Consider the following 24,869-nt stretch of genomic DNA (forward strand, 5'->3'; position numbering starts at 1 on the left):
AGTGATAAGGATCTTCTCGGATTGTTCCATTTGTGTTACCAAGCATCAGTCGTTGAAGGTGCTGCCCTTTCCAATTGTGTATTACCAGCTTTGTAAAAATATAATATTCATATAGGTGTAAATTTCTGTCTGAGTCTTCAATGAAGTCCCATGGATCTACAAGACTGTTTTTGTGCCAATACCATGATGTTTTTATTTCTGTTGCTCTGTAGTACAACTTGAGGTCAGGGATGATGATATCTCCAGTTCTTTTATTATTCAGGATAGTTTTAACTCTCCTGATTTGTTTGTTTGTTTATATTGTCCTTTGTTTGGTTGGTTTTTGTATTCTCATATAAAGCTGAAAACTGTCCTTTTGAGATCTGTGAAAATTTGGTAGAATGTTAATTGGACAGCATTGAGTTTATAGGTTGTATTTGGGTGGATGGCCATGAATACTTTACTAATCCTATCTGTTCATGATATGGGAGATCTTCGCATATTCTGATATCTCACTGAACCCCTTTTTTCCCAGTTTCTATATATTTATTTTGTCTTATTTTACTTTATACATTGATTTTTAATTTATCTTTTAACTAATTATTTTATTTATTTACAACCCAAATGTCTCCCTTCTTGGTTCCCTGCCCCCCTACAGAGTTCTTCTCCATTCCTTCCTCCCCTTCACCTTTGATAGGGTGTCTCCTTCCCCTCGGTACCCCGCCACCCTGGAGCATCACATCTCTACAAGTTCAGATGTGTCCTCTACTACTAAGTCACGCAGCCCTCTGCTACATATGTGCTCTGGGCTTCAGAGCAGTCCCTATACAATTTTTTGGTTGGTGGCTCAGTCTCTGGGAGCTCCCAGAGGTCCAGGGTAGTTGACTGTTTTCGTTTTCCTATGGAGTTCCCATCTCCGTCAGTTCCTTCACTCCTTCACCTAACTCTTCCATTAGAGTCTTTGCTTTGTGAATGTATTTTTTTTGACAAGAACAGTTTTGGAACAAAAGTTTTGTGGGTGGGTTGATGTCCCCATTCCTCCACTGGGGGTCCTGTCTGACTACTAGAGGAGGTCTCTTCAGGTTCCATCTGAACCTGGGATTCAGGATTCAAGTTCAGTATTTTGGCTAAAGGTTGAGTTCTGGGAGTATCCCCTATCCCAGGTCTCTGAGACTTTCTACAAGTTCTGTCCACTCCCACTCCCCAGCATCTGCACATTTCCATTCATTCTCTTGGCCCTCTGGGACTCTCCTGTCTCCCCCTGAGTATCTTCCATACCTGAGTGACACCCCTATTCCCCTTTACTGCCCAGGTCCCTCCTTCCCTCTGTCTTCCATGATTATTGTGTTCTCACCTCTAAGTGGGATTAAAACATCCTCATGTGGGCTTTGCCTGTTGTTTAACTTCTTAGGATCTGTAGGGTATATTTTTTGGCTAATGTGTAATTTCAATGAGAACATACCATGCATGTCCTTTTGGGTCTGGATTAGCTCACTCAAAACAATATTTTCTAGTTCTATCCATTTGCCTGAAAAATTTGTGATGTGACATCCTTTCTTTTAATAGCTGAATACTATTCCATTCTGCAAATGAACCACATTTTCTGTACCTATTCTTCAGTTAAAAGACAACTGGGTTGTTTCCAGTTTCTGGGTATTATATATAAGGCTGCTATGAACATAGTGGAGCATGTGTTCTCATGTATGGTGAGCAGGGGTATATGCCCAGGAGTGGAATATCTGGGTCTTCGGTAGAAGTATTTATAATTTCCTAATAACCTTTGAGACTGATTTCCAGAGTGGGTGTGAAATTTTGCACTCACATTAGCAATGGAGGAGAGTTTTTCTGTCACCCATCTTTGCTAGCATGAACTATCATTTCAGTTTTTGATCTTAGCCATTCTGATTGGTCTAAGGTAGAATATCAGAATCATTTTGATTTATATTTGCCTAGGCTAAGGGTATCTAACATTTCTTTAAGTGTTTTTGTTGTTGTTGTTGTTGTTTGTTTGTTTTTTTTTTGTTTTTTTGTCATTTGAGATTTTTCTGTTCAGAATTCTCTGTTTAGCTCTGGGAAATTAGCATTCCTGACCTCAAGCTGTACTACAGAGCAAAGTGATAAATACTACATGTTATTGATATAGAGACAGGTGAATGGAATAGAATCAATAACCTAGAAATAAACCTACACACCCACAGACAGTTGAATTTTTTGAAAAAGAAGCCAAAAACCATCGAGCAGAAAAAAGAAAAAACCTTCAGCAAACAGTGCTGGTCTAACTGGCAGTCTGCATGTAGAGGAACACATATTAATCCATATTTATTTCCTTGTACAAAGCTCAAGTCCAAGTGGATCTAAGACTTCAACATAAAACCAGAGAACCTAATAGAAGAGAATATGGAAAGGGGCTTGAAAATCATTGACATGGGGCAAAATTTCCTGAACAGAACACCAATGACTCAGGCTCTAAGATCAACAATTGGCATATGGGACCTCATGAAAGTGAAAAGCTTCTGTAAGGCAAAGGACACTGTCAGTAGGACAAAAACAACATTCTACAGATTGGGAAAGGATCTTTACTAACCCCACATTCAATAGAGAGCTAATATTAAAAATATGTAAATAATTCAAGAAGGTAGAATCAAAAAATCAAATAACCCTATTTTCAAAATGGAGTACAGAGATAAACTCTCAACAGAGGAGACTCCTTCAACATCCTCTTTCCTTACTTTCCTGGTTATTTTCATGCTCAGCTACTGTTTTCTGAGTCAATTTTTTTAAGTCTTGCTATTTTTTTCTGTGAAAAGCTGGAGTTTTCCTGTTTCACTTTAAAATAACTATTTATTAATTCTTGGTGAGTTTCACATAATGCACCCAGTCCCATTCATGCCCTCTTCACCCTTACAGCATTACAAACAAACAAACAAAGAAAGAAACAAACAAACATGTTGAAGAGGCAGTCTTTTTCCAGATGTATACCTGATTTTTTTTTAAAAAATCTAATATTGGGCGATATACATTTGTCATCAAAACTGTGTTATGTCACTGTGTATCCTGCAATGTATCCATTTGCGAATGTTCATTTCATTGAGTCAGTGGTTTGATTTAAGGTCTCTGGCTTCTGTGACACCATCAACACTGGATTCTTATTTTCACCAGGACTCTTCCTGGTTGTATGTCATGGAGATCCTGTAGCATTGGATCTGCAGGCAGAATGGTCCTTTCACACATTACAACAGTTCACAGATGACGTGGATTTGAGGGTAGGACAACTCAAATCCTGGATCTGGGCTTGATTGGTAGCTGGACTGGTTAGATCTCCCTTATACTCACCACCAGGGTGAGCTCTCTAGCACTGCATGCACCAAATGCTTCCACCACCATACCACCTGACATAGGTGGGGAGAGATGGCCAGAGCCCTGCCTACTACTGCAGAGCTTAGGCAGCAGAACACACACAGAGGAACACCTGCTGCCACACTATGCCCTGTGGCACCCACAGAACTACTGTAGAGGGAATCTCTTAAAGCATCACCTGCCAATAAAAAAGACAATGGCCAATGAGGCAGGAAATAGAAGATAGGACACTGACAGGAAGAGATTGCATTCTGGGAAATATTATGAGACAAAAGAGATACATAGAGCTGGGAGACAGACCTAGAAGAGGGACATAAACCAGCAAGGCAACACTGAGGAGACAAAAGGAAGAAGTGCACTGAGACTGAAGGAAAGGTAATTAACCACATGGTAGATAATAGAATGGTTTAAATGGGTTAATTAAGTTATGAGCTAGTCAGGGAATGAGTTTATGGCCTAGGCATTTAATAATAACTAATTAGTCTCAGAGTTGTTATTGATTGGAACTAAGGAGCTGGAAGGGGAAATGGATTTAAACATTATTTTACCCCCTACCTACCTATTTACTAACATGCCACAGTTACAGGCTATAGACACTAAAAAACCTGCTTGCCACCAAACTAGAAAGACAGGTCAGAGAAGGTCACTGAGAGGACTATCAGCCCCATGGCCCACCTGCCTTGGGAGCTACTACAATGAGCGAGTAACTAGTGGACCCATAGAAGAGAAGGTAGGTGTGGAACAGTTTGAGTATCATGACAAAAGATGAAACTAAAGATGCAGGGGAGTAGGAGTACACTTCTGTGAGTATCCAGTCTAGTCACCCGAGGCCACATACGGTGGACTCTCATCCTTTGTTGCCACTGAGGGCCATGTCTGGGTTCCTGCCAAATTATTACAGTCACTTAAATATATTATCTTATCAGGTGCCAATAGAGATACTTTGACTTCTTCCTTCTAATTTTTATGCCCTTAATCACCTTCATTCTTCTTTTTGCCCTAGCTAATACTTCAAATATTCTATTGAATAGGAGGAGGGGGAGAGGGCAAGATTTCTTGTTCCTAGTAGAATTGTTTTTTGTTTCTCTCCATAAAAGTTGAGGTTGGATATAGGCTTCACATAAACTGTCTTTATTATGCTGAAATATGGACCTTGTATCCCTAATTGCCAAGTCCCTTTATCATAAGAATATGCTTGACAATACTACAGAGCAATAGTGTTAAAAACTGCATGGTATTGGCACAGTGACAGACAAGTGGACCAATGGAATAGAATTGAAGATCCAGAAAGGAATCCACACACCTATGGTCACTTGATCTTCGACAATGGAGCCAAAAACATCCAGTGGAAAAAAGATAGCCTTTTCAACAAATGGTGCTGGATCAATTGGAGGTCAGCATGCAGAAGAATGCGAATTGATTCTTTCTAATCTCCATGTACTAAACTTCACTCCAGGTGGATCAAGGACCTCCATGTCAAACCAGACACACTGAAACTAATAGAAAAGAAACTGGGGAAGACCCTTGAGGACATGGGCACAGGGGAAAAGTTCCTGAACAGATCACCAATAGCTTATGCTCTAAGATCAAGAATTGACAAATGGGACCTCATAAAATTACAAAGTTTCTGTAAGGCAAAGGACACTGTTTAAAGGACAAAATGACAACCAACAGATTGGGAAAGGATATTCACCAACCCCACATCTGATAGAGGGCTAATATCCAATATATACAAAGAACTCAAGAAGTTAGACCCCAGGGAACCAAATAACCCTATTAAAAAATGGGGTACAGATCTAAACAAAGAATTTTCACCTGAAGAAATTCGGATGGCCGAGAGGCACCTTAAGAAGTGTTCAACATCATTAGTCACTAGGGAAATGCAGATCAAAACAACCCTGAGATTTCACCTTAGACCAGTCAGAATGGCTAAGTTCAAAAACTCAGGAGACAGCAGGTGTTGGCGAGGATGTGGAGAAAGAGGAACACTCCTCCACTGCTAGTGGGACTGTAAGGTGGTACAACCACTTTGGAAATCAGTCTGGAGGTTCCTCAGAAAACTGGACATGAGACTTCCAGAGGACCCTGCTATACCCCTCCTGGGCATATACCCAAAGGATTCCCCAGCATGCAATAAAGACACATGCTCCATTATGTTCATAGCAGCCTTATTTATAATAGCCAGAAGCTGGAAAGAACCCAGATGCCCCTCGAAGGAGGAATGGATACAGAAAATGTGGTATATATACACAATGGAATACTACTCAGCAATTAGAAACAATGAATTCACAAAATTTTTAGGCAAATAGTTTGATGTGGAAAATATCATCCTAAGTGAGGTAACCCAATCATGAAAGAATACACATGGAATACAATCTCTGATAAGTGGATATTAATTAGCCCAGAAGCCCTGAATACCCAAGGCACAAATTGCATAACAAATGACTCCCATGAAGAAGTATGGAGAGGGTCCTGATCCTGGAAAGGATTGATCTAGCATTGGAAGGGAATATAAGGACAGAGAAAAAGGTGATTGTAGAAGGGATGGAGAGAAGAAGGTTTATGGGACATATGGGGAGGGGGGATCCGGGAAAGGGGAAATCATTTGGAATGTAAACAAAGAATATAGAAAATAAAAATATTAAAAAAAGAATATTCTTGATTTTGTCAGCAAACTTTTATAAGTGTAATGAAGTGATCATGTTGTTTTTTACTTTTTCTCTCTATAAGGTAGATTATGTTTATTCATTTATGTTTGTTAAATTATTCCTACATCTCTGGGATTAAGCCTATTTGGTCATCTTAGATATATTTTCAGGAATGGATAGAACTAGAAAATACGTGAGGTAATCAATCACAAAAGAACACACATTATAGAGATTCACTGATAAGTGGATATTAGCCCCAAATCTTGAAATACCCAAGATACATTTCACAGACCACATGAAGCTCAAGAAGAAGATCAAAGTGTGGATGCTTTGGATGCTTCCGTTCTTCTTAGAAGGAGTAACAAAATACTCAGGGGAGGAAATATGGAGACAAAGTGTAGAGCAGAAACTGAAGGAAAGGCCATCTAGAGACTGTCCCACCTGGGGATCCATCCCATATACAGTCACCAAACCCATACACTATTGTAGATGCCCAGAAGTGCTGGCTAATAGGAGCCTGATACAACTGTCTCCTGAGAGGCTCTGCCAGTGTCTGAGAAGTACAGAGGTAGGTGCTTTCAGCCAACCATTGGACTAAGCATGGGTTTCCCAAAGGAGGAGTTAGAGAAAGAACTGAAAGAGCTGAAGGGGTTTGCAACCCCATAGGAAGAACAATATCAACCAACCAGATTCAATCAGAGCTCCCAGGGACTAAACCATCAATAAAGAGAATACATGGAGGGATCTATGGCTCCAGCTGCATATGTAGCAGAGGATGGTCTCATAGGGCATGAATAGGAGGAGAGGTCCTTGGTCCTGTGAAGGCTTGATGCCCCAGGGAGGGGAGGCAGGAGTGGGGGGGGGAGCACCTTCATAGAAACATGGGGAGGGGGGATGGGATAGGAGGTTTTCCAGATGATGGGTGACAACCAGGAAAGGGGATAACATTTGAAATGTAAATAAAGAAAATATCCAGTACAAAAATAAAATAAAAAGCTGACTTGGTAAAAAAAAAAAAAAAAAAAAAAAGGTATGTTTGCAGGCCTTCTTTAATTAACTAAATTATTTATTTACATCCCAAACATTGCCCCCCTCCAATCTCCTCCTCATAGAGACCCTCCTTCCATTGATCCTGCCATTTGCTTCTGAGAAGGTGGGGCCCCCAGGGATTCTCCAAACCCTGGCACACCAAGCCTCTGGAAGATTAGATGCATTCTCTCCCACTGAGGCAGAACAAGACAACCCTCTGCTGTATATGTGCTGTGGGTTTTCATTGGGAATTTTCCCATGCAAATTCATAATGAAATTGGTCTGTATCTTTGTTGAGGCATTGTGTGCTTTAGATATAGGGAAACGGTAGAGGCATGAAACAAATTAAGCAATATTCCTCCTGATTTTATTTTTGGGAATAAATTGAGGTACCTTGCCATGATGGAGAAAAATATACATTTTATGAGACTATCCAATAGGGTAGAGTATAGGATTAAAAAAACATATCCTTATGATTCTCAGGGTTTCCTCATGTGTTACTATGCCCCTCTTTATTCCTAAGACCTCACTAAATTAAATATCTCTCTGCCATTTTGTTAATTTGACTAAGGGTTCATCAATCTTATTGATTTTATTAGAGAAACTACTTTTGATTAGCTTGAGAGGGCAGCATAGAAGAAGGGGAACCTGTACTATACAGTCCAGTGCCAAGCTGTGGTGTGAGTCAGGGATGGAAAGTAGAAGGAGAAGATAAGATATTCAGCAATCCTGGCTGCTCTGGCCTCTGTGTGCAGGGACTCTCAGGAAGTGCCTAGCAGAGATGGGGTTTGGGATGAGGGGATGAGTTCAGGGAAGAACGTTCAGAGGATATCTGCATGATCCCCTGAGATGTCAGCAGAGAACTTCACTCCCAGTTTTATTTACTCCTGTTCTTCTTTCTTAAATTATCCATAGATTGTAATCAATGCTGTCCACATGCACTTTGGGGAAGCAACCTAAGTTCAGCTCACCCAAGAAAAGCGACTGTGCATTGGCCATCAGTTGTCAACTGCCAATCTCTCCGGAAATAAGATAGACCCTAGGGAGCACCTTCCTTTCCATTTTTCATTTTACTTTTTTTTTTAACACTTTGAAATTCTAATATATTACATTTATCTCTTCACACAATTGTTTTTCAAACTCCTCCAGTGTTCCCATAAAGCTTTCTCCCTTTCTTCCATGTTATGACGTGCATTACCATTGAAGTTGTTCTGGTCTTGTTAAGGCAGTCATGTCGATGAGACCTCCTAGATGCAACCTCTCTGACATTTACATAAACAAAACTCTCATTCCTATCATTCTTAGTATCTCATTCTTCCATTATTACTGAACTTTAGGTACAGGTTTGTTTTTATTGTCCTTGTTGTTTGCTTTGTTTTGTTCTGTGTGTGTGTGTGTGCGTGTGTGAATGTCTCAGAGCTGCTTTTTGTGCAGTTACCATTTTGTGTTTAGAATGCTTGTTTCCTTGTAGCCATCCACCACTTTTGTGTTTTACATTCATCCATGATGATCACTGAACTTTGTTAGGAAAGGGTGTGATATCGATGTTTTGACTTGGGCTTATCATTTGCAGTCTCGTTCTCTATACTTTAATCAGTTTTAGGTATTTGTGTTAGTCTTAAATCATCTTCTCCAATGAGTGCTGAGAGTTGCATTAATTTATTGGTTCTTATCACTATGAATGTATTCAATGTCTGTTCTTATCTTACTTCTATTTCCAATTCAGCAATGTTCTTTGATTGGTAACAGAAATGATATAGATTTGCTATCTATAGGTAAGCATGCATAGTCCCTACTATTCAATAGCTTAAAAAGTTATGTTACGCTTCATTAACCACAATATAGCATAATAAGATTCTTCACTGACTAAAGTTAAGAATAGATGATACATAGAGATATTTATAGAAATATTTAGAAAAGAGTTTGATAACTTGATTATTTTAACAAGGTATCAATAAGATTTCCACTTGGCCTCTATGACTTCTTCCGTTTTGACAATATTTCCAGAGCCAGTCATGATTTACTTCCTGTGAAGCAAATGATCACTGATAGGAAGTTCTATAAAGGCTTCTTTGGGTAGATGGATAACATTAATGATCTTAACAACTGGACATGGCATACAATGTCCTACTAGAAAAGATGTGCCCACTGTTTCAATAGGGGTAAAACTATTTCATCTTTTCAGTGGGTCCATTTGTACAAAAGTGGAAAGCATTGGAAAGCATTATATCAAACAAAACCCTAAGATCCAATGCCAAGGTTCTAGGCTTTTGCCTGTATTTCATGTGTAATAAATTATCTTATAAGTAAATACAGAATTTGTGCTGGAATTTACTGAATATCATTTGTCATGTGAAAAGAAATTTCTCTCCTTTAAGAAATAAAATTTTTAAAAAAATCTCTGGAAAAGAGGTATATATTGGGAGTCTTCATCTGTAAGAAGATTGTCTCCTACACTCTACTTAGCACAGTTGATAAATTAGAGTACTGAGTTCTCCTTCAAGCAAGGTTAATTTAGAGTTTTCAGACTTGAGAATCATACATAAATTAATTTCTTCAGCCTATAACATTTCCATTAGCTCTTTCAGAATAAAATTTGAATGTGATATGCATAGAAATCCTACAGTCTCTCATTTTCTCCAGAGGGAAAGTATCATACAGAATTGTTTCTGATTTAACTAATGCCTATGAAATCAGTTTTATTTATGTATATCTGAGCTCATCTAAAAATTCTTTTTCTGCTTCTATAGATTTTGAAAATATTGTAGTGTTCATTTAGATACAATGCTTGTCTTAGAAAATTTATTGTAATCTATTATGACTTACTTGCATACAACTTGTTTTCTAATGGATAATTACATTACATTTATGAGTAATTTAACTGCATTTTCTATGTTTTCTAAACATCAGTGTGGGTTTTATACTGAAAACAATTACTGACTGACCATCTATATTTAATAAACTGGAATTTCTTTAATTAATATTAAAATATAATTAGGACTTTTAAATATTTTTAATAATACAGCAGCATCTAATGCAAATGGTGCTACTTTAATATAAACAGTTTAAAATATACTTCAAGAGCTTTAATTTGCTTAATGACTTATGATATGGAATCCTGAATGGGAAAGTATCAAATTAATTTAAAAAAATTAAACATTAGTTACTATTGCTACTCAAGTAATTCCAATAGGCACTTGCTAAATTTTGCCTCTCATCAATATCCTTTAATATGTGCTGATATAGCATATGTGTGCAAATACATATTATATATGTACATAAATATGAACATACATCCATTTTACTATCATGTTTTAATATGCCTGCATTCACAAGTTAAAAATAAAAATACATACTAATTATAAAGCATATATGTAATTAAAACATATAAAATATTTAAAATTAGAATCCAAGTAATATAACATATTATAAAAAGTTCTTCTATAAAAGACTAATATTTCCCTTCCTCCTCAAAATATTTCCAGAGATTTATATCATAAACTGGAATTTCCCACAAGCATAGTAATTATTTTGTTTTGTTTTGTTTTGTTTTTTGGATTTGGTTTTTTTCGAGACAGGGTTTCTCTGTGTAGCCCTGGCTGTCCTGGAACTCACTCTTTAGACCAGGCTGGCCTTGAACTCAGAAATTCACCTGCCTCTGCCTCCCAGAGTGCTGGGATTACAGATGTGTGGCACCACCGGCCAGCCATAGTAATTATTCTATGAAGAAAATTAATGTTACAATATTTATGATTATGGAAAATTGGAAGGATGAAAGCAACATTTCTTAGATTATATTTTGTCGCATGGATTACTCAGATCCATTGTTAGTCAAAAAATTCTTATATCATCTAAAAATTCATCTTAGACAGTATTAGCATATCATCAGCTTATACTGGCTAAAAATCCAAGAATTAGACACCATATGAGTCCTAGAGCAGACATCTCACCCAATGTCTCTAACTTTATACCAATCCCCCTTATTTTTAAAAAGTTCTTCAATTTATGTATTTTGTTTACTCATAACCTACAAGAAACTGCTTCCTATTTGTGGTACTTTTCACATCCTTAATTGATGCTCCTGAGCCTTGGGCACTTATATTTGTTTCCAGATTAAACTTGCTTGAAGTAAGAGTTCTCTCTTATTTTTATTTTTTTTTTGCATTGATAATATAAGACAGGCAATAGCTTTTCCTTTTCTACAGTACAATTCTAAAATATATATACTTTTTATTGCTTAATTCTTGTATTTCACGTGTATGGAATTATACTACATGCATCCTAGTTCAAACATTTCATATGTTTGATATTATATTAATATTATGAACATTAATCATTTTAAAAACAGTTCCATAATATTTTGTTTTACTTGCTGCATAGCTACCAATTACATAGATATGAAACAATATCTATCTTTTTTACAATTGATATCTATAATGCTATATTTATATAGATATTACAAATATGTCTTTAGACGGTGCCTTCTAGCAGAGGATAAATACTAGCAGGTACTCTTCCTTCAACTTGTAAAACTATGGTGGAAAAGATCTTCTAGCATGGATGAAGAACTACATTTTAGGAAATATTTCTGCTATTAATATGCTTTTCCCTGTTATCTTCTAATATATATGAATAATAAACAAAACAAACAAAAATATATATAATAATATTTAGAAATTAGTCTACCTTTTGGGTGAAATTCTGCTAACCAACAAATAAGTACTCTCTTGTAGTGATGATATATGTATATGTGTGTATGTGTGTGTGTATATATGAAGAGTCAGTCTTCATGTGTCAGGAGTTAATAGATTCTGACATAGAAAGAAGGCATTTACAACTTAGAACACATTCCAAAAAGTTGTAAAACAATTAACTAAGGGTCATAAGAGAGAATTAATGATTCAGTGTAGGTTCAATGACAGAAGATTAAATATGGACTGGGTTTATCTATACAAACTTTAGTGGTAACTTAGACAAAAAATTATGACTTTTTTTTTTCCTCTCAGAATTGTATTAGGTGGAGTTTGGGTAAGAGAAAACTCTGAAACTGTTGTCCACCTGGTTCAGGACAAGTGATAGAGAGAAACCTTTGTTCAGACACAGGCTTTCACCGAGAAGGAAGCAGATCTTTGATTTCGTTATAAGGGAGCTGACTGGTTGAACATCTCTGAGAATTTTTTAAATGGTTGGCTAGAAAAGACAAGTCCCTAGAGCAGGACCAAACTGCACAGACATACAGGCACCAGGTAGGACAGGGGTCATTTGTTTCTATTTCCAGATTGAGATTTGTTGTAAAGAGGAACCATGACAAGTGACAAAAGGTTCAGATTTTCAAAAACAAGTATTAAGTAGTTACAGAGGGAAAAACATAAAGGTTCACAGGGAATGAGGTAAGTCGTGATTCTTCATTGGTACTGCCCTGGCCTCAAACCACCCAGCAACCTATGTGCTGGGGCCACATGGAAAGTCTCAAGGAAGGGTGGGGGTGGGGACTGCATGGCTATAGTAAAGGAGTCCAGACCACCCCCAACCGTAGCCACATCCCAGCTCCTCCAGGCTTCTATCAAATTTACAAATACACACATAAATACATTACATACAATATTGGGTCTGGGAGGCAGGTTTCCCAAAGAGGCTCAGCTGACAGTCTCAGAATTCTAGGATGGGCACGGGCTCCCAGAAATGTGTTCCATGTGTTCTTTCTTGCCCAGAGTTTGCCCAGCCTAAGAGCCCACCCTCTCCATTTCAGGCTCCAATTTGTCCAGTACGGAGAGTTGCTGTAGGTGGGCTGCAGCGAGCTGGGCTGCCAGCGCTGACCAGAGCTACTCCGGGCATCCTGCGGTAGGTGGTGGTGCAGCCGCTGGGAATGGGGCGGCTGGTGGGCCAGCATGGTGTGCAGGAACAGGGCAGGTGAGTAGCCAGGGACCGCTCCAGGGGCCAGTGGCGTTCAAGGCAGAGTGCAGGCTGAATGGTGGAGCCCATGCACGAATCCCTGCTTGTTCAAAGTCGGTGTCTTGTTGTACACCAGTCCTATCAAATAAGTCAGTGCCTAAAGATACTGACACTCCTTTGCCAGGCCCAGAACGGGTCAACTTGTTTGGTGCTTGAAATGATCCACCATAGCCACCCTTGGTGTAGTCTCCTGCTGCTGTCCCCTGGGTCAAATGTCATAACCTCTGTTGTAAGTATGCTGCCCATAGCCACTGGCCTGCTGAAAAAGGGTCGGGGGAATGCTGAGGGTCACACCGTGCTACTTCGCTGAGGTTGGAGGGGAAAACATAGTGGGCCCATAATACAAGGCACTGGGCACGCCTGTGTAGTAGGGGAGGCCGGTATAGCTGTAGCCAGTGGCAGAACAGGATTCACAAAGGGCTGCTGGGCCATGTGGTAGCTCTGAGCCTGGCTCTGCTGTGCCTGAGCTGGTGTCTTTGGAGGTGCAGGGCAGGCAGAGTCTCCTCGGCGAGAGTTTGTGATGTCACCTGAATATGAATTATTAGCTAGATTCCCATCTCGGCTGGCAAGGGCCGTGGGTGCTGCAAAGGGAATTCCATAATAATCCATTGGCAGCCGTGATTCTGCAACTCATCATAACTGCAGGGTAAACAGGGAGCAACCCTCCGGGAGCGGAGTAGCAGCGGAGGTGCCCCTTGAGGCATGTTTGAGGGTGCTTTGCCCGAAGTCACCAAGGCTGTGGCCCTGGTACTTTGGCTAGGTATGCTCACAGTGGTGCCACCCAGGCATAGGCTGTTCCCGGAGCTCATGCTCCCAAGCAGATCAGTCCCCTGAGGGCCGGGCACTCAGAGCAGAGGCTGCTGCTGTTGAGAAGTCTGCGCTGCTCTCTACGCTGGCATGGGTGTGTGGCGTGCTTGTGCACAGCGTTGCAGGTGCAGAGGACAAGCTGTTATGGTGGCACTGGGAAAAAGGGCTCCTGGACAGCTCACTAGACGAGGTCAAGGAGGGAAATGTATGACTTTTAGCTCCCAATGAAGCTGTACAGTTAGTGACAGATAATGAATGTCTATATTCTTAATGAGAACATATGTAAGCATCTCTGTTGCAAACTTCTTATTCGATTTGAATTTATGTTTGAACTTTTAGTGAACTTTTGTAAAAAAACAAACAGAAAAAAATAGATGCTTGGAAAAAGCATTTCCCTAGAAGAGGAACAAAATAATCGAAGGACGATTACATCGAATCAGGAAAAGAGAAAATTGGTAGGGGGAGGAGAGGGTGAGATTAGGAGGAGGAAGGGACAGTAGAACAGAGTAAAGTGACTTAGAAATTAAAAGGAAACTTAGAAATTAAGAGCACAGTATATAGGATACAGACAGAAAGAGAGCCAATAAGCAGCTGCAGAGAGAGAGAGCAGAAATTGCAGGCAGGCTTCTCCTTGCCATGGGACGGAAAAGGTCGTTTCTCAGCAGCAAGGCAGGCTTAGGCTTACTAAAGAGGACAAAGCATTTTTCTTACAGACTTGTGTGGGTTTTTTGTTTGTTTGTTTGGTTGGTTGGTTGGTTTGGTTTGGTTTTCTTGTGCAATAAAAGGGTAGAAGCTTTTTCTTTCTCTATGCAATAAAGATTGTAGTAGCTCACTTTTTATCCAGGATGAGTGAGTTCTGTCAGCACTGGCGCTTGGACTTCCATATGCCTATATAAGTCTGGACCTGTGTGGGTTAGGTATGTAGTTATGAGCTACAGATATTCAGCCAAGCCTGTGGTTTTTCACCTCACAATTCGTATGAAATTTATTAGGATTTTTTTTAGAAGCCAGCAGCTTCAGCATTCAGCAGAGGTAGATAGCTTAAAAGTCAGAGAGTCTTTAAAACTGTGTCTGGAGATCATCAGTCTTTAAAGCTTCCTCCACATCCAAAGATGTGTTCTGCTTCAAACCATTCTAGGCTGGGTTGGCTCCCAGCAATAAGGTGTAAGCAGTTTCAAAGTTCTTGTGCACACAGCTAAGCACTGGAGAAACCAAGAAAACTAAACACACAGTTTATCATTTTTTCAACAGGAGGGGCTTAGTTGTTCTCCTGCAATACTTAAGAAAAATGTATTTTGCAACCTGGTAATTAATCCTTTCTTAAATATTGAGCCAGGTCTTGCCCATATCTTCCAGAACTTAAGTTTTATTTAACCCAGACCCCTTTCCCTTTCTGATAGACCATGAACTTCATCCTTGTGAGAGATATCATTTGTGTACCAGCTTACCTGACTTTCAATCCTGACACCCATCCACATCATGTTTACCTCAGATAATTTCCCTAGACCCTAAATCAAACCTTCAGCATTATCTCTGAGTCAAGAACCCATTCTTGTGAAAGAAGTCAGATGCAATTTGTAAAGAATCTTAATGTAAACATGTTTTTAAAATTGTGCATTTGGGACTGAGTTAATTGCTGTCAGCAGACATTGTTTTCAAAATTGTGCTGTTCTTAAATGGCTAAACTAAAATGATCTGTGTCAGACTCTAGAAATCCTGGTCTAGCACCTGTTACCAAAATCTGATCTTACCCTAATCATTTTTAACTACCTGCTGTAAAACTTGCATGGACCTTCCCACAATAAGCCAGGCTTCTTGGGCACACTTATGCTTACAAGAATGCTTCAAAGGATAGAGATATTTGGGTTTTTCAGTCTTTTAGTGTGTTATGTAAGGAAAGTGGTTGCCAAAGCAATTTCACAAATCAGATGTATGTGTATGTATATATATGCATATTGTATGAATATATACATATTATTCATATATATATATATCTCCTTAATGTTTTCACACATTTCTAGGATACTTGTGTGCTATTTTCTACAAACTATTTGCCATGGCTCTTCATGTTTTATGTTTACATTGCTAGTTTCTCCTGGCCATTATACTTTATTTGCATATATATTTTATTATTATGGAAAATGTTTATGCTAAGATAATGTCTCTCACTTTGTCCTCTACATATTTCTCCTCTCAAACTTTGTTGTCTGCTTTTTAGGAGAAAATTACTTAAATTAAATATATTTGGTTTATTAATAAGGGATTTTAGTTTTATTAAAATTATCTTGTCTTCAATCCACATATCAAAGGATGTCCAAGAAGAAGGAAGGAGGGGCCCCTGGTTTTGGAAAGGCTCAGTGCAGCAGTGTAGGGGAATACCAGGACAGGGAAGTGGGAAGGGGTGGATGGGGGGAACACGGGGAGGGAAGAGGGCTTATGGGACTTGTGGGAGGGGGGAAATCAAGGAAAGGGGAAATCATTTGAAATGTAAACAAAGAATATATCGAATAAAAATTATCTTGTCTTAAATATTTGCAGAAAATGTATGGTGGTAAAATAGCAAAAGTTTTGAGAAAAAAAGCATGTATGAGTTCATGGTTTTAATGCAATTAAAAGTTTATAAGTATGTAATAATACAATAAAATTGAAATACGGTAAAATTGCTTTTCTGATTTTGGAGTCTCCATTGACTTCCATTGTATAGCCACTATGGGGGGGTTAAAATATGCTAAAATATCAATCTAATATGATTTTGCAGTTTAAAATGAGATTTTAGAAGTTTGAAATAAAATTAGCAAGTAAAATAAGTGCATATATAATGGAACTCCTGAGACCTAGAACCCATAATGGAATAAGATCATAATTGCTTTTCCTTGACTATTTTATACTCTTATGTCTATTACCAATGTCCTATTAGAATCACACAATTTTATTTTCATGTTATTGGGTTATTTCTACTCAGTAGTATGAATAAACTAAATTTTTATTTGTTTGAGCAAAAAGATGATCTAGGCCATTTTCAATGATGTATAGACTTGATTTCATTATGTTTCTTGCTAGTAACTTTCAGCATTTCTTTTAAATATTACAGGCTCTTCAGAGAGCTCTAGTAGTGACATTGTGAATGTCTCATGCAGCATTTTAGACTATACTTCACAGTCGCATCATTTTAGCAATATAAGGGTAAAATGTGTTGGTAATTAACAAGCAGAATGTTTAGGATCATGCTATCCTGGATTTCAAATGTCTCTTATGTGGTTTTAGCTCTAATGAAGTACTTAATATTTAGCTTCAATTTAGATTTAAATCTTAAGATTTAGTTTTAAAAAGGAAATGTAGTGCTTGCTTCGGCAGCACATATACTTAAAAAGGGAATGTAAACACATCCATAGACACAAAAATTGAGAAAAGTAATACAGAGGAATGATATATATGCAATTTTAATCAAAATACTTATTCCATTATTATTATTCATATTTATAAGTTATTAGAATTTCTGTATATGGTTATTTCTTAAACTACCATGTAAAAATAACCTTAAATGCTATGTTTTTATAAGAAAATACTAACTGAACCCATAATACATTAAAATTATGAAGATACAATTATAAATACTTATACACTAAAAATAACAAAGTATGTGAAATTCATTGTCAAAGTATCCCTTGATATAAATTCATACACAATGTTAACTGAAAGGTGTAATGTATAATATTTATGTATATTTCTGTGAATAAGCATCCAAACTTTATGAAGTCAAGTGACATGACTAATGACACTGCTATTTCTGGAGCAGACCTAGCCACTACATATATTTCCTGGATATTTATTTCAATTAAAAGTTTATTTCAATTTATATATATTTGCAATTAAAAATTGTTCATTATAATACTACTCTATGTATCACGTTGTTATATGTGCATATAAAAAGCTTTTATATAAAATGTTACACTATGAGGGTCTCTGAGCTGTGTTCTTAAAGCTCTTACCATCCAACCAAAGGGTTGGAGTCCAATATTCACTATCCACTGGAAGAAAAGAATCAACACTTGGAAGCTGTCTTCTGATTCCTACTTGGACTTCATGAAATACACATACCATGTTATGTTTTCGCTTCAACTACAAACAAAATAAATTAATACGCATTAAAATATTACCAACAAATTAAGGGCATACACCTTTATTGCAAAAATTTGTTTTCAAAGTGATTTGGACAAATATTTGTTTTGTTTTTATAAAGTCTCAGTTACTATAGTAATTGATTATCTTCCTGAGGTATGTTCATAATCATTTTTATTAATTTCTATTAAATATTTTCCCTTCAACATCCATTTTCCTATTTTGTGCATATCGTTCCCATGAATGTTTTCTTTCCTAAAAGAGAATTTGATTACCACAGAATTGTGATCTTTTTGTATCAAAATATGAAGGTGTAAAATTGTGACCAGAGTTTATGGGTTGTGTGACCAGTACACAGAACCAAACTGGAATATGGTTGTGCTAGCAAATGCATATACAGTCACTTTAAGTACTATTTAAAGCTAACAGTTGTTTATTATTATTTCTTTAATTTTCAAACATTCAATTATATTCAAACCAGAGTAGCTGACTTTACCAAGAAGGAAAAAGGAACACAAAACTTTACAGGGACTTTGAGATATAGTTTAGCCATTAAGAGCTGTAAAAACTTTAGATCCTTTTCCCCCTCCTAAACATCTCCGCAAGGCAGCCTGTAACTTAAGGTCAATGATATCTGAGACTCTCTCCCACCTTATGCAAGCATGGGATTGCAAGCTGTTACAGATACTCTGGAAATCATTCTGGTGGTTCCTCAGAAAATTGGACAGAGTACTATCTGAGGACCAAGCTATACCACTCCTATGCATCTACTCAAAAGATGCTCCAAAATATAACAAGGACACATACTCCACTATGTTCACAGCAGCCTTATTTATAATAGCCAGAAGCTGGAGAGAATCCAGATGTCCTTCAACAGAGGAAAGGATATAGAAAATGTAGTTCATTTACGCAATAGAGTACTACTCAGTTATTAAAAACAATAAGTTAATAAAATTTGCAGGCAAATGGATGGAACTAAAAAATATTATCCTGAGTGAAGTAACCCAATCACAAAAGAACACACATGGTATGCACTCACTGATAAGTGGATATTAGCCCAAAATACAATTCCCAGACCACATGAAGCTCAAGAAGAAGGAAGAACAAAGTGGGGATGCTTCAGTCCTTCTTAGAATGGGAAACAAAATACTTAGGGTAGGAAATATGGAGACAAAGTGTGGAGCAGAATCTGAAGGAAAGGCCATCCAGAGACTGGCACCACCTGGGGATACATCCCATATACAGTCACCAAACCCAGGCACTATTGTGGATGCCAAAATGTGCATGCTGACAGGAGCATGATATAACTGTCTCCTGAGAGGCTCGGCCACAGCCTGACAAGTACAGAAGTGAAAGCTTGCAGCCTACTATTGAACTGATCACAGGGTCCCTAAAGGAGGAGTTAGAGAAAGGACTGAAGGAGCTGAAGGGGTTTGAAACACCATAGGAGGAAGAACAATATCAACCAACCAGACCATGCCCTCCCCTGTCCCCACCCCCAACTCCTAAAGGAATAAACCACCAACAAAAGAGTATGCATGGAGGGACCCATGGCTCCAGATGCATATGCAGCAGAGAATTGCCTTGTTGGACATCAAAGGGAGGAGAGGCCCTTGGGACTATAAAGGCTTGATGCCCCAGGGTAGGGGAATGCCAGGGAGGCAAGAGTGGGTGGGTGGGTGGGGGAGGATCCTCACAGAAGCAAGAGGAGGGGGGATGGGATGGGAGTTTCTGGATCAAAGGACCAGAAAAGGTGATAACATTTAAAATGTAAATAAAGAAAATATCCATAAAAAGAAAATAGAAGCACTAAAACTACACACATGTGTACACATACACACAAAACTCTAAAAAAGTGTTAAAATTTGTCATGCAGATCTTTCCAGGTGACAGCTATATCAGGCTCTTGTCAGCAAGCACTTGTTGACATCCACAATAGTGTCTGAGTTTTGGTGACTGTATATGGGATGGATCCCTAGGTGGGGCAGTCTCTGGATGTCTTTCCCTCAGTCTCTGCTTCACATTTTGTCTCTGTATCTCCTCCTGCAGGTATTTTGTTCCCCCTTCTAAGAAGGACCAGAGTATCCATACTTGTTCTTCCTTCTTGAGCTTCATTTGGTCTATGATTTGTATCTTGGGGATTCCAAGCTTCTGGACGAATATCCACTTATCAGTGAGAGCATACCATGTATATTCTTTTGTGATTGGGTTACCTCACTCAGGAGAAGCTAGAGAAAGGACCTAAGGAGCTGAAGGGATTTGAAGCACCATAGGAGGAACAAGATGAACCATCCAGTTCCACCAGAGCTCCCAGGAACTAAACCACCAACCAAAGAGTACACATGGAGGGACTCATGGCTCCAGAGGCCTATGCAGCAAAGGATGGCCTTCCTGAACATTAAAGGGAGGAGAGGCCCTGAGAAGGCTAGATGCCCCAGTATAGATTCCAGGACAGCGAAGGAAGTAGCAGGTGGCTTGGTGAGCAGGGGGAAGGGCATGGGTTAGGGGATTTTCCAGGGGTGGAACCAGGAAAGGGGACAACATTTGAAATATAAATAAAGAATGTATCTAATCAGAAAAGTGTTAAACTTCAAAGAATGACAAATATAGCCTAGATCCACAGAGTTGATACTTTTAAGTATTCTATATTCTGCTATTTTTATGTAAGTTCACAAGTTATTTTATATTACAATAAATTGATATTTAAATACATGTATGGAAGAAAATGCCTAAAGTATTGATACTACTTTGATCACTGTGTATGACAAAGGAAATTACTTTTCCTATTCTAATACATTTAATATATTGTAAAATAAGTTAGCCGAGTATTGTACTTTATTCATTCTTTAGAACATGGCTTAGAAGCTTTTGCTGTCATTCTTTTTTAAGATCTCAATATGAACATATTTCTTGGCAAATGATTTTTAAATTACTGTTGCGTTTAAGATGGTAAGTTCCCATTTGGAGTATAGTCTTATTATAGTAACAACTGTAGAGGGTAATCGAACAATATCAGAGATATACTTGTAAAAATGTTAAAATAGCCTCGCTCATAATTTTACAAAGCTAATATTTTTGAGACATGGAATTTTGACTCCAAAAATGATATTTATTGTCTTAGAGAGAGAGAGAGAGAGAGAGAGAGAGAGAGAGAGAGAGAGAGAGAGAGAGATGTACTATAAAGACACTCCTAGCACTATAACTTACCTACCATAAAGACTATACACTGGCATAACGAAGCAAAATAAACCATAAGTTTCTTTTCACCTTTCTTTCTTTCTTTGTTTCTTTCTTTGTTTCTTTCTTTGTTTCTTTCTTTGTTTCTTTCTTTCTTTCTTCCTTTCTTTGTTTCTTTCCTTTCTTTCTTTTCTTTCTTTCTTTGTTTCTTTCTTTCTTTCTTTCTTTTTCTCCCTCCCTCCCTCCCTCCCTCCCTCCCTTCTTTCCTTCCTTCCTTCCTTCCTTCCTTCCTTCCTTCCTTCCTTCCTTCCTTCCTTCCTTCCTTCCTTCCTTCATTACATGGTTTCTTTGTGTAGCCCTGAGTATCCTAGAACTTGATTTGCAGACCAGGTTGGCCTCAAGGTCATAGAGATCTGTCTGCCTTTGCCTTCTGAGTGTTGGGATTAAAGGTGCGTGCCACCACCATGCACTTTCTGGCAAGCTTTCATTTGTTAGGTCACTGAGGTAATTAAGAAATACACACTGAACTAATATTCACTTATCGAAGGAAGGAGAGGTCCCTGGTCCTGAAAAGGCTTGTTCCAGCATTGTAGGGGAGTACCAGGACAGAAGTAGGAAGGGGTTGATAGAAGAATGGGTGGAGGGAAGAGGGCTTAGGGAACTTATGGGGAGGGGGGAACAAGGAAAGGGAAAATCATTTGGAATGTAAACAAAGAATATAAAAAATAAAAAAAATTATAATAATAAAAAAGAAATACACATTGAAATAACTGAACCAATCACATGGAAGAACACAATGAAAATTTAGAACACTGCATTAAGAATTAGGGAGCTCTCTATTGGCAGAGTTTGGTGAAGAATTGAGTAACCAAAAGGAGATAGGGACTCCACAAGACCAACAGAGTCAACTAACCATGACCCTTGGGATACCCAGAGACTGAACTACCAACAATAGATCATGCATGGGCTGTACCTAGCCTCCTTTGCACCTTCACAGTCCAACACATATGTAGCAGAGGTGCAGCTTGGTCTTCTTGCAGGTCCCCCAACAACTGGAGAGGGGTCTTACTCTGATTCGGTTCCCTCCCTGTTGATCATGTTCCCCTAACTGAACTGCCTTGCTTGACCTCAATAAGAGAGGATATTCCTAGTTGTGCAGTGATTTAAGGTGCTAGTGTGAGTTGGTACCCAGATGGAGACCTTCCCCTTCTCAAAGGAGAAGTAGAGAGGTGTGAAGAGGGGTTATATGAAGGGAGGACTGGAAAGAGAGGGAAGGCTGTGACTGGGATGTAACACAAATTAGTAAATGGAAAAATAAAGAAATTGAAGAAGACTTTGGAAGATAGAAAGACTTTCTGTGCCTATGGATCAGAATGATTAATAATGTGAGAATACCTTATCACAAATCAACCTGCATAGTTAATCTAATACTCATCAAAATTCTAATTTTACTCATCACAGTAATTAAAAAATTTTGAAATTCATATGAAATCAGGAATGACTTCACATGGTCAAAGAAATCCTGAATAAAGAGAATAATAAGTATAATATCATACCTAATTTCAAATTATGCTACAGGACTGTAGTTTCAAAAGCTGCATAGTACTGAAGAAACAGCCATATCGATTAACAGCATAAAATCCAGACAAAAGCATGTGAAGCTACAGACATCATTTTTTTAAATATTAACAATATTTATTTGCCCATTATAAATTGCAAATATTTATAAATAGCAGTAACTATAAAAGTTATAAAATTATTTTACATAGTTGAGTATATAAAATAATCATAATTATAACAATTTCTATAAGTCACTTTCTCTTCCTGACCCAATGTGTCCAGGCACATGCAAAAGAGTGCATGGTATAGATACAGATTATTTTCTTCAATCCCCGTGATGGGTCATACTCCCTCATGTTCCGTCAAAGGTGTAGCTCTTGGTCCACTCTTGGATACTAGTCCCTGTCTTCAACGTACTTCTGGCCCTCATTCCTTTTGTAGAGCATGTATATAATTACATAGTGTCACAGGTCCTTCGCACTAAAGCACTCTTGCACAGAGATATTGTTCTCCATTCTCCTTAAGCCCCTTACTTTATGATTGGATCCTGCAGTGACTCAATGCTGTCATGTCTTGCCAAACCTTCATCCCAATTATGTCCTTTTATTTTATTTTAATACTCTGTTTCCAAAATACCTCAGAGACTTGTTCTCACAGTCTATAGTTCATTGTATCCCCTAATTTTTCATTTATATATTTTGTTCAATTACTCAGACTTTTACATTCTATTACTTAGTCTACCTTGACACAGTTGCAGGTTGGTACTTGCCTCCTTGAGAAATTTAATAGTTCACAAACTTTTAGAAGCTTTAATCACTACATTTAGCTATGTCTTTAGTTAAACAGTGAATATTTTTGATGAGATGTACATACACTTAATAAAGAAAACTAGCATGTACCAGAACTTTTCCTCTGTATTAGAGCATACTGATCTTTCAATCAAGTATTCCATGATACCTGCTACAGTACCAGACATAGTATAGCTTACTTGATCACTGGTTATTGTTACAAACCAAGATCAATTTGCCTACTATAAATGAAGATATTATATATCTTCCTATAACAAGAATATCTATTTTGTAGACATACACTTTATGTATTTCATGTATATGAGAATTGCTTAAATAATTCTGAATTAAGTATTAAAAGATATACTTTTAGGTTATCAATGCTAGAAAAGATATTTAGAATTAACTTTGAGATTTTTGAAGGGTTAAAGGATTCAGGCACATGAAAAAAAGAAACAAAGTAGCAGCTCTCATCAAGAGGTACCAGCAGGAAGATAGTGTACAGAGATAGGAATAGACATAGTCAGAAAAACATAACAACTCCACCCCCTCAAAAAAAAAAAACAAAATTAATACCAAAGTCAAACAACCTACCAAACTGGCAACCAATCAACCAAACACAAAACCCCAAAACCTCAAGTACAATGAGGATTTTTGATAACATCTTAGGAAAAGATGGGAGGTTTCTTGGTGAGAGCCATTAATTCCAGGTTGAAATAATGTTTCTTTGAGATGATATTAAATTACAAAATACTCTTAGACTCATGCTTTCTTTGGATTTCTCTACCTGTGACACATTTTATTCCTGAGAAAATATATACCTTTGTAGTTTGATAGAGAGAGCTGAGTTTTGGCAGGGTGCAAAACCATACATTAGAGATGAAAATACAAGCTCTTCAGCAGATGGTCTTAGGAAAAGTGGATATCTACAGTGTAAAAGAAATAAATTATATTCTCATAGCAAATGCAGTTTCAAACACATCAAAGATCTTAAGTAAGACCCAGAATTCTGAAACTCTTAGATAAAAACCAAGATAAAGACAAAGGTAAATAATCTTTGTTTAAGACTCAACCTAGGAATCAGTGTCAACAATTAACAAGGGAAATTTAGAAAATAACACACTGTGCAATAAAAGAGAAAGTGGAACAAAGGAAAAAATTTATCAAATTGAATAAAGTCATTAATAGGACAGACAAGTATATTAAATATAAAAATGCAAAAGCCTAAACAACAAATAAGATAAAGCAATTATTAAATATAGTGGTGAACTGAATAGACATCTCTCAAAAACTTAAGCAAAAATGTCCAATGTCATCCCTCTCTCTGGGCCACCAAGCCCCTACAGGATTAGGTCCATCCTCTTCTACTGAGATCAGATGAGTAAATTCTCTGTTATATGTGTGTCAGGAACCATGGACCAGCTGATGCATGCTCTTTGGTTGATGGCTTAAT

The 24,869-nt window shown here is 37.8% G+C and overlaps 1 pseudogene; it reads right to left on the reverse strand.

The window, feature by feature from the left end:
- The window catches only part of LOC127691143 (ubiquitin-associated protein 2-like), a 149,930-nt pseudogene extending 126,946 nt beyond the window's left edge, over nucleotides 1-22,984 (reverse strand).
- Between the last annotated feature and the right edge of the window lie 1,885 nt (nucleotides 22,985-24,869).

This window comes from Apodemus sylvaticus, chromosome 8 (assembly GCF_947179515.1).
Source record: "Apodemus sylvaticus chromosome 8, mApoSyl1.1, whole genome shotgun sequence".
In the NCBI taxonomy this organism is placed as follows: Eukaryota; Metazoa; Chordata; class Mammalia; order Rodentia; family Muridae; genus Apodemus; species Apodemus sylvaticus.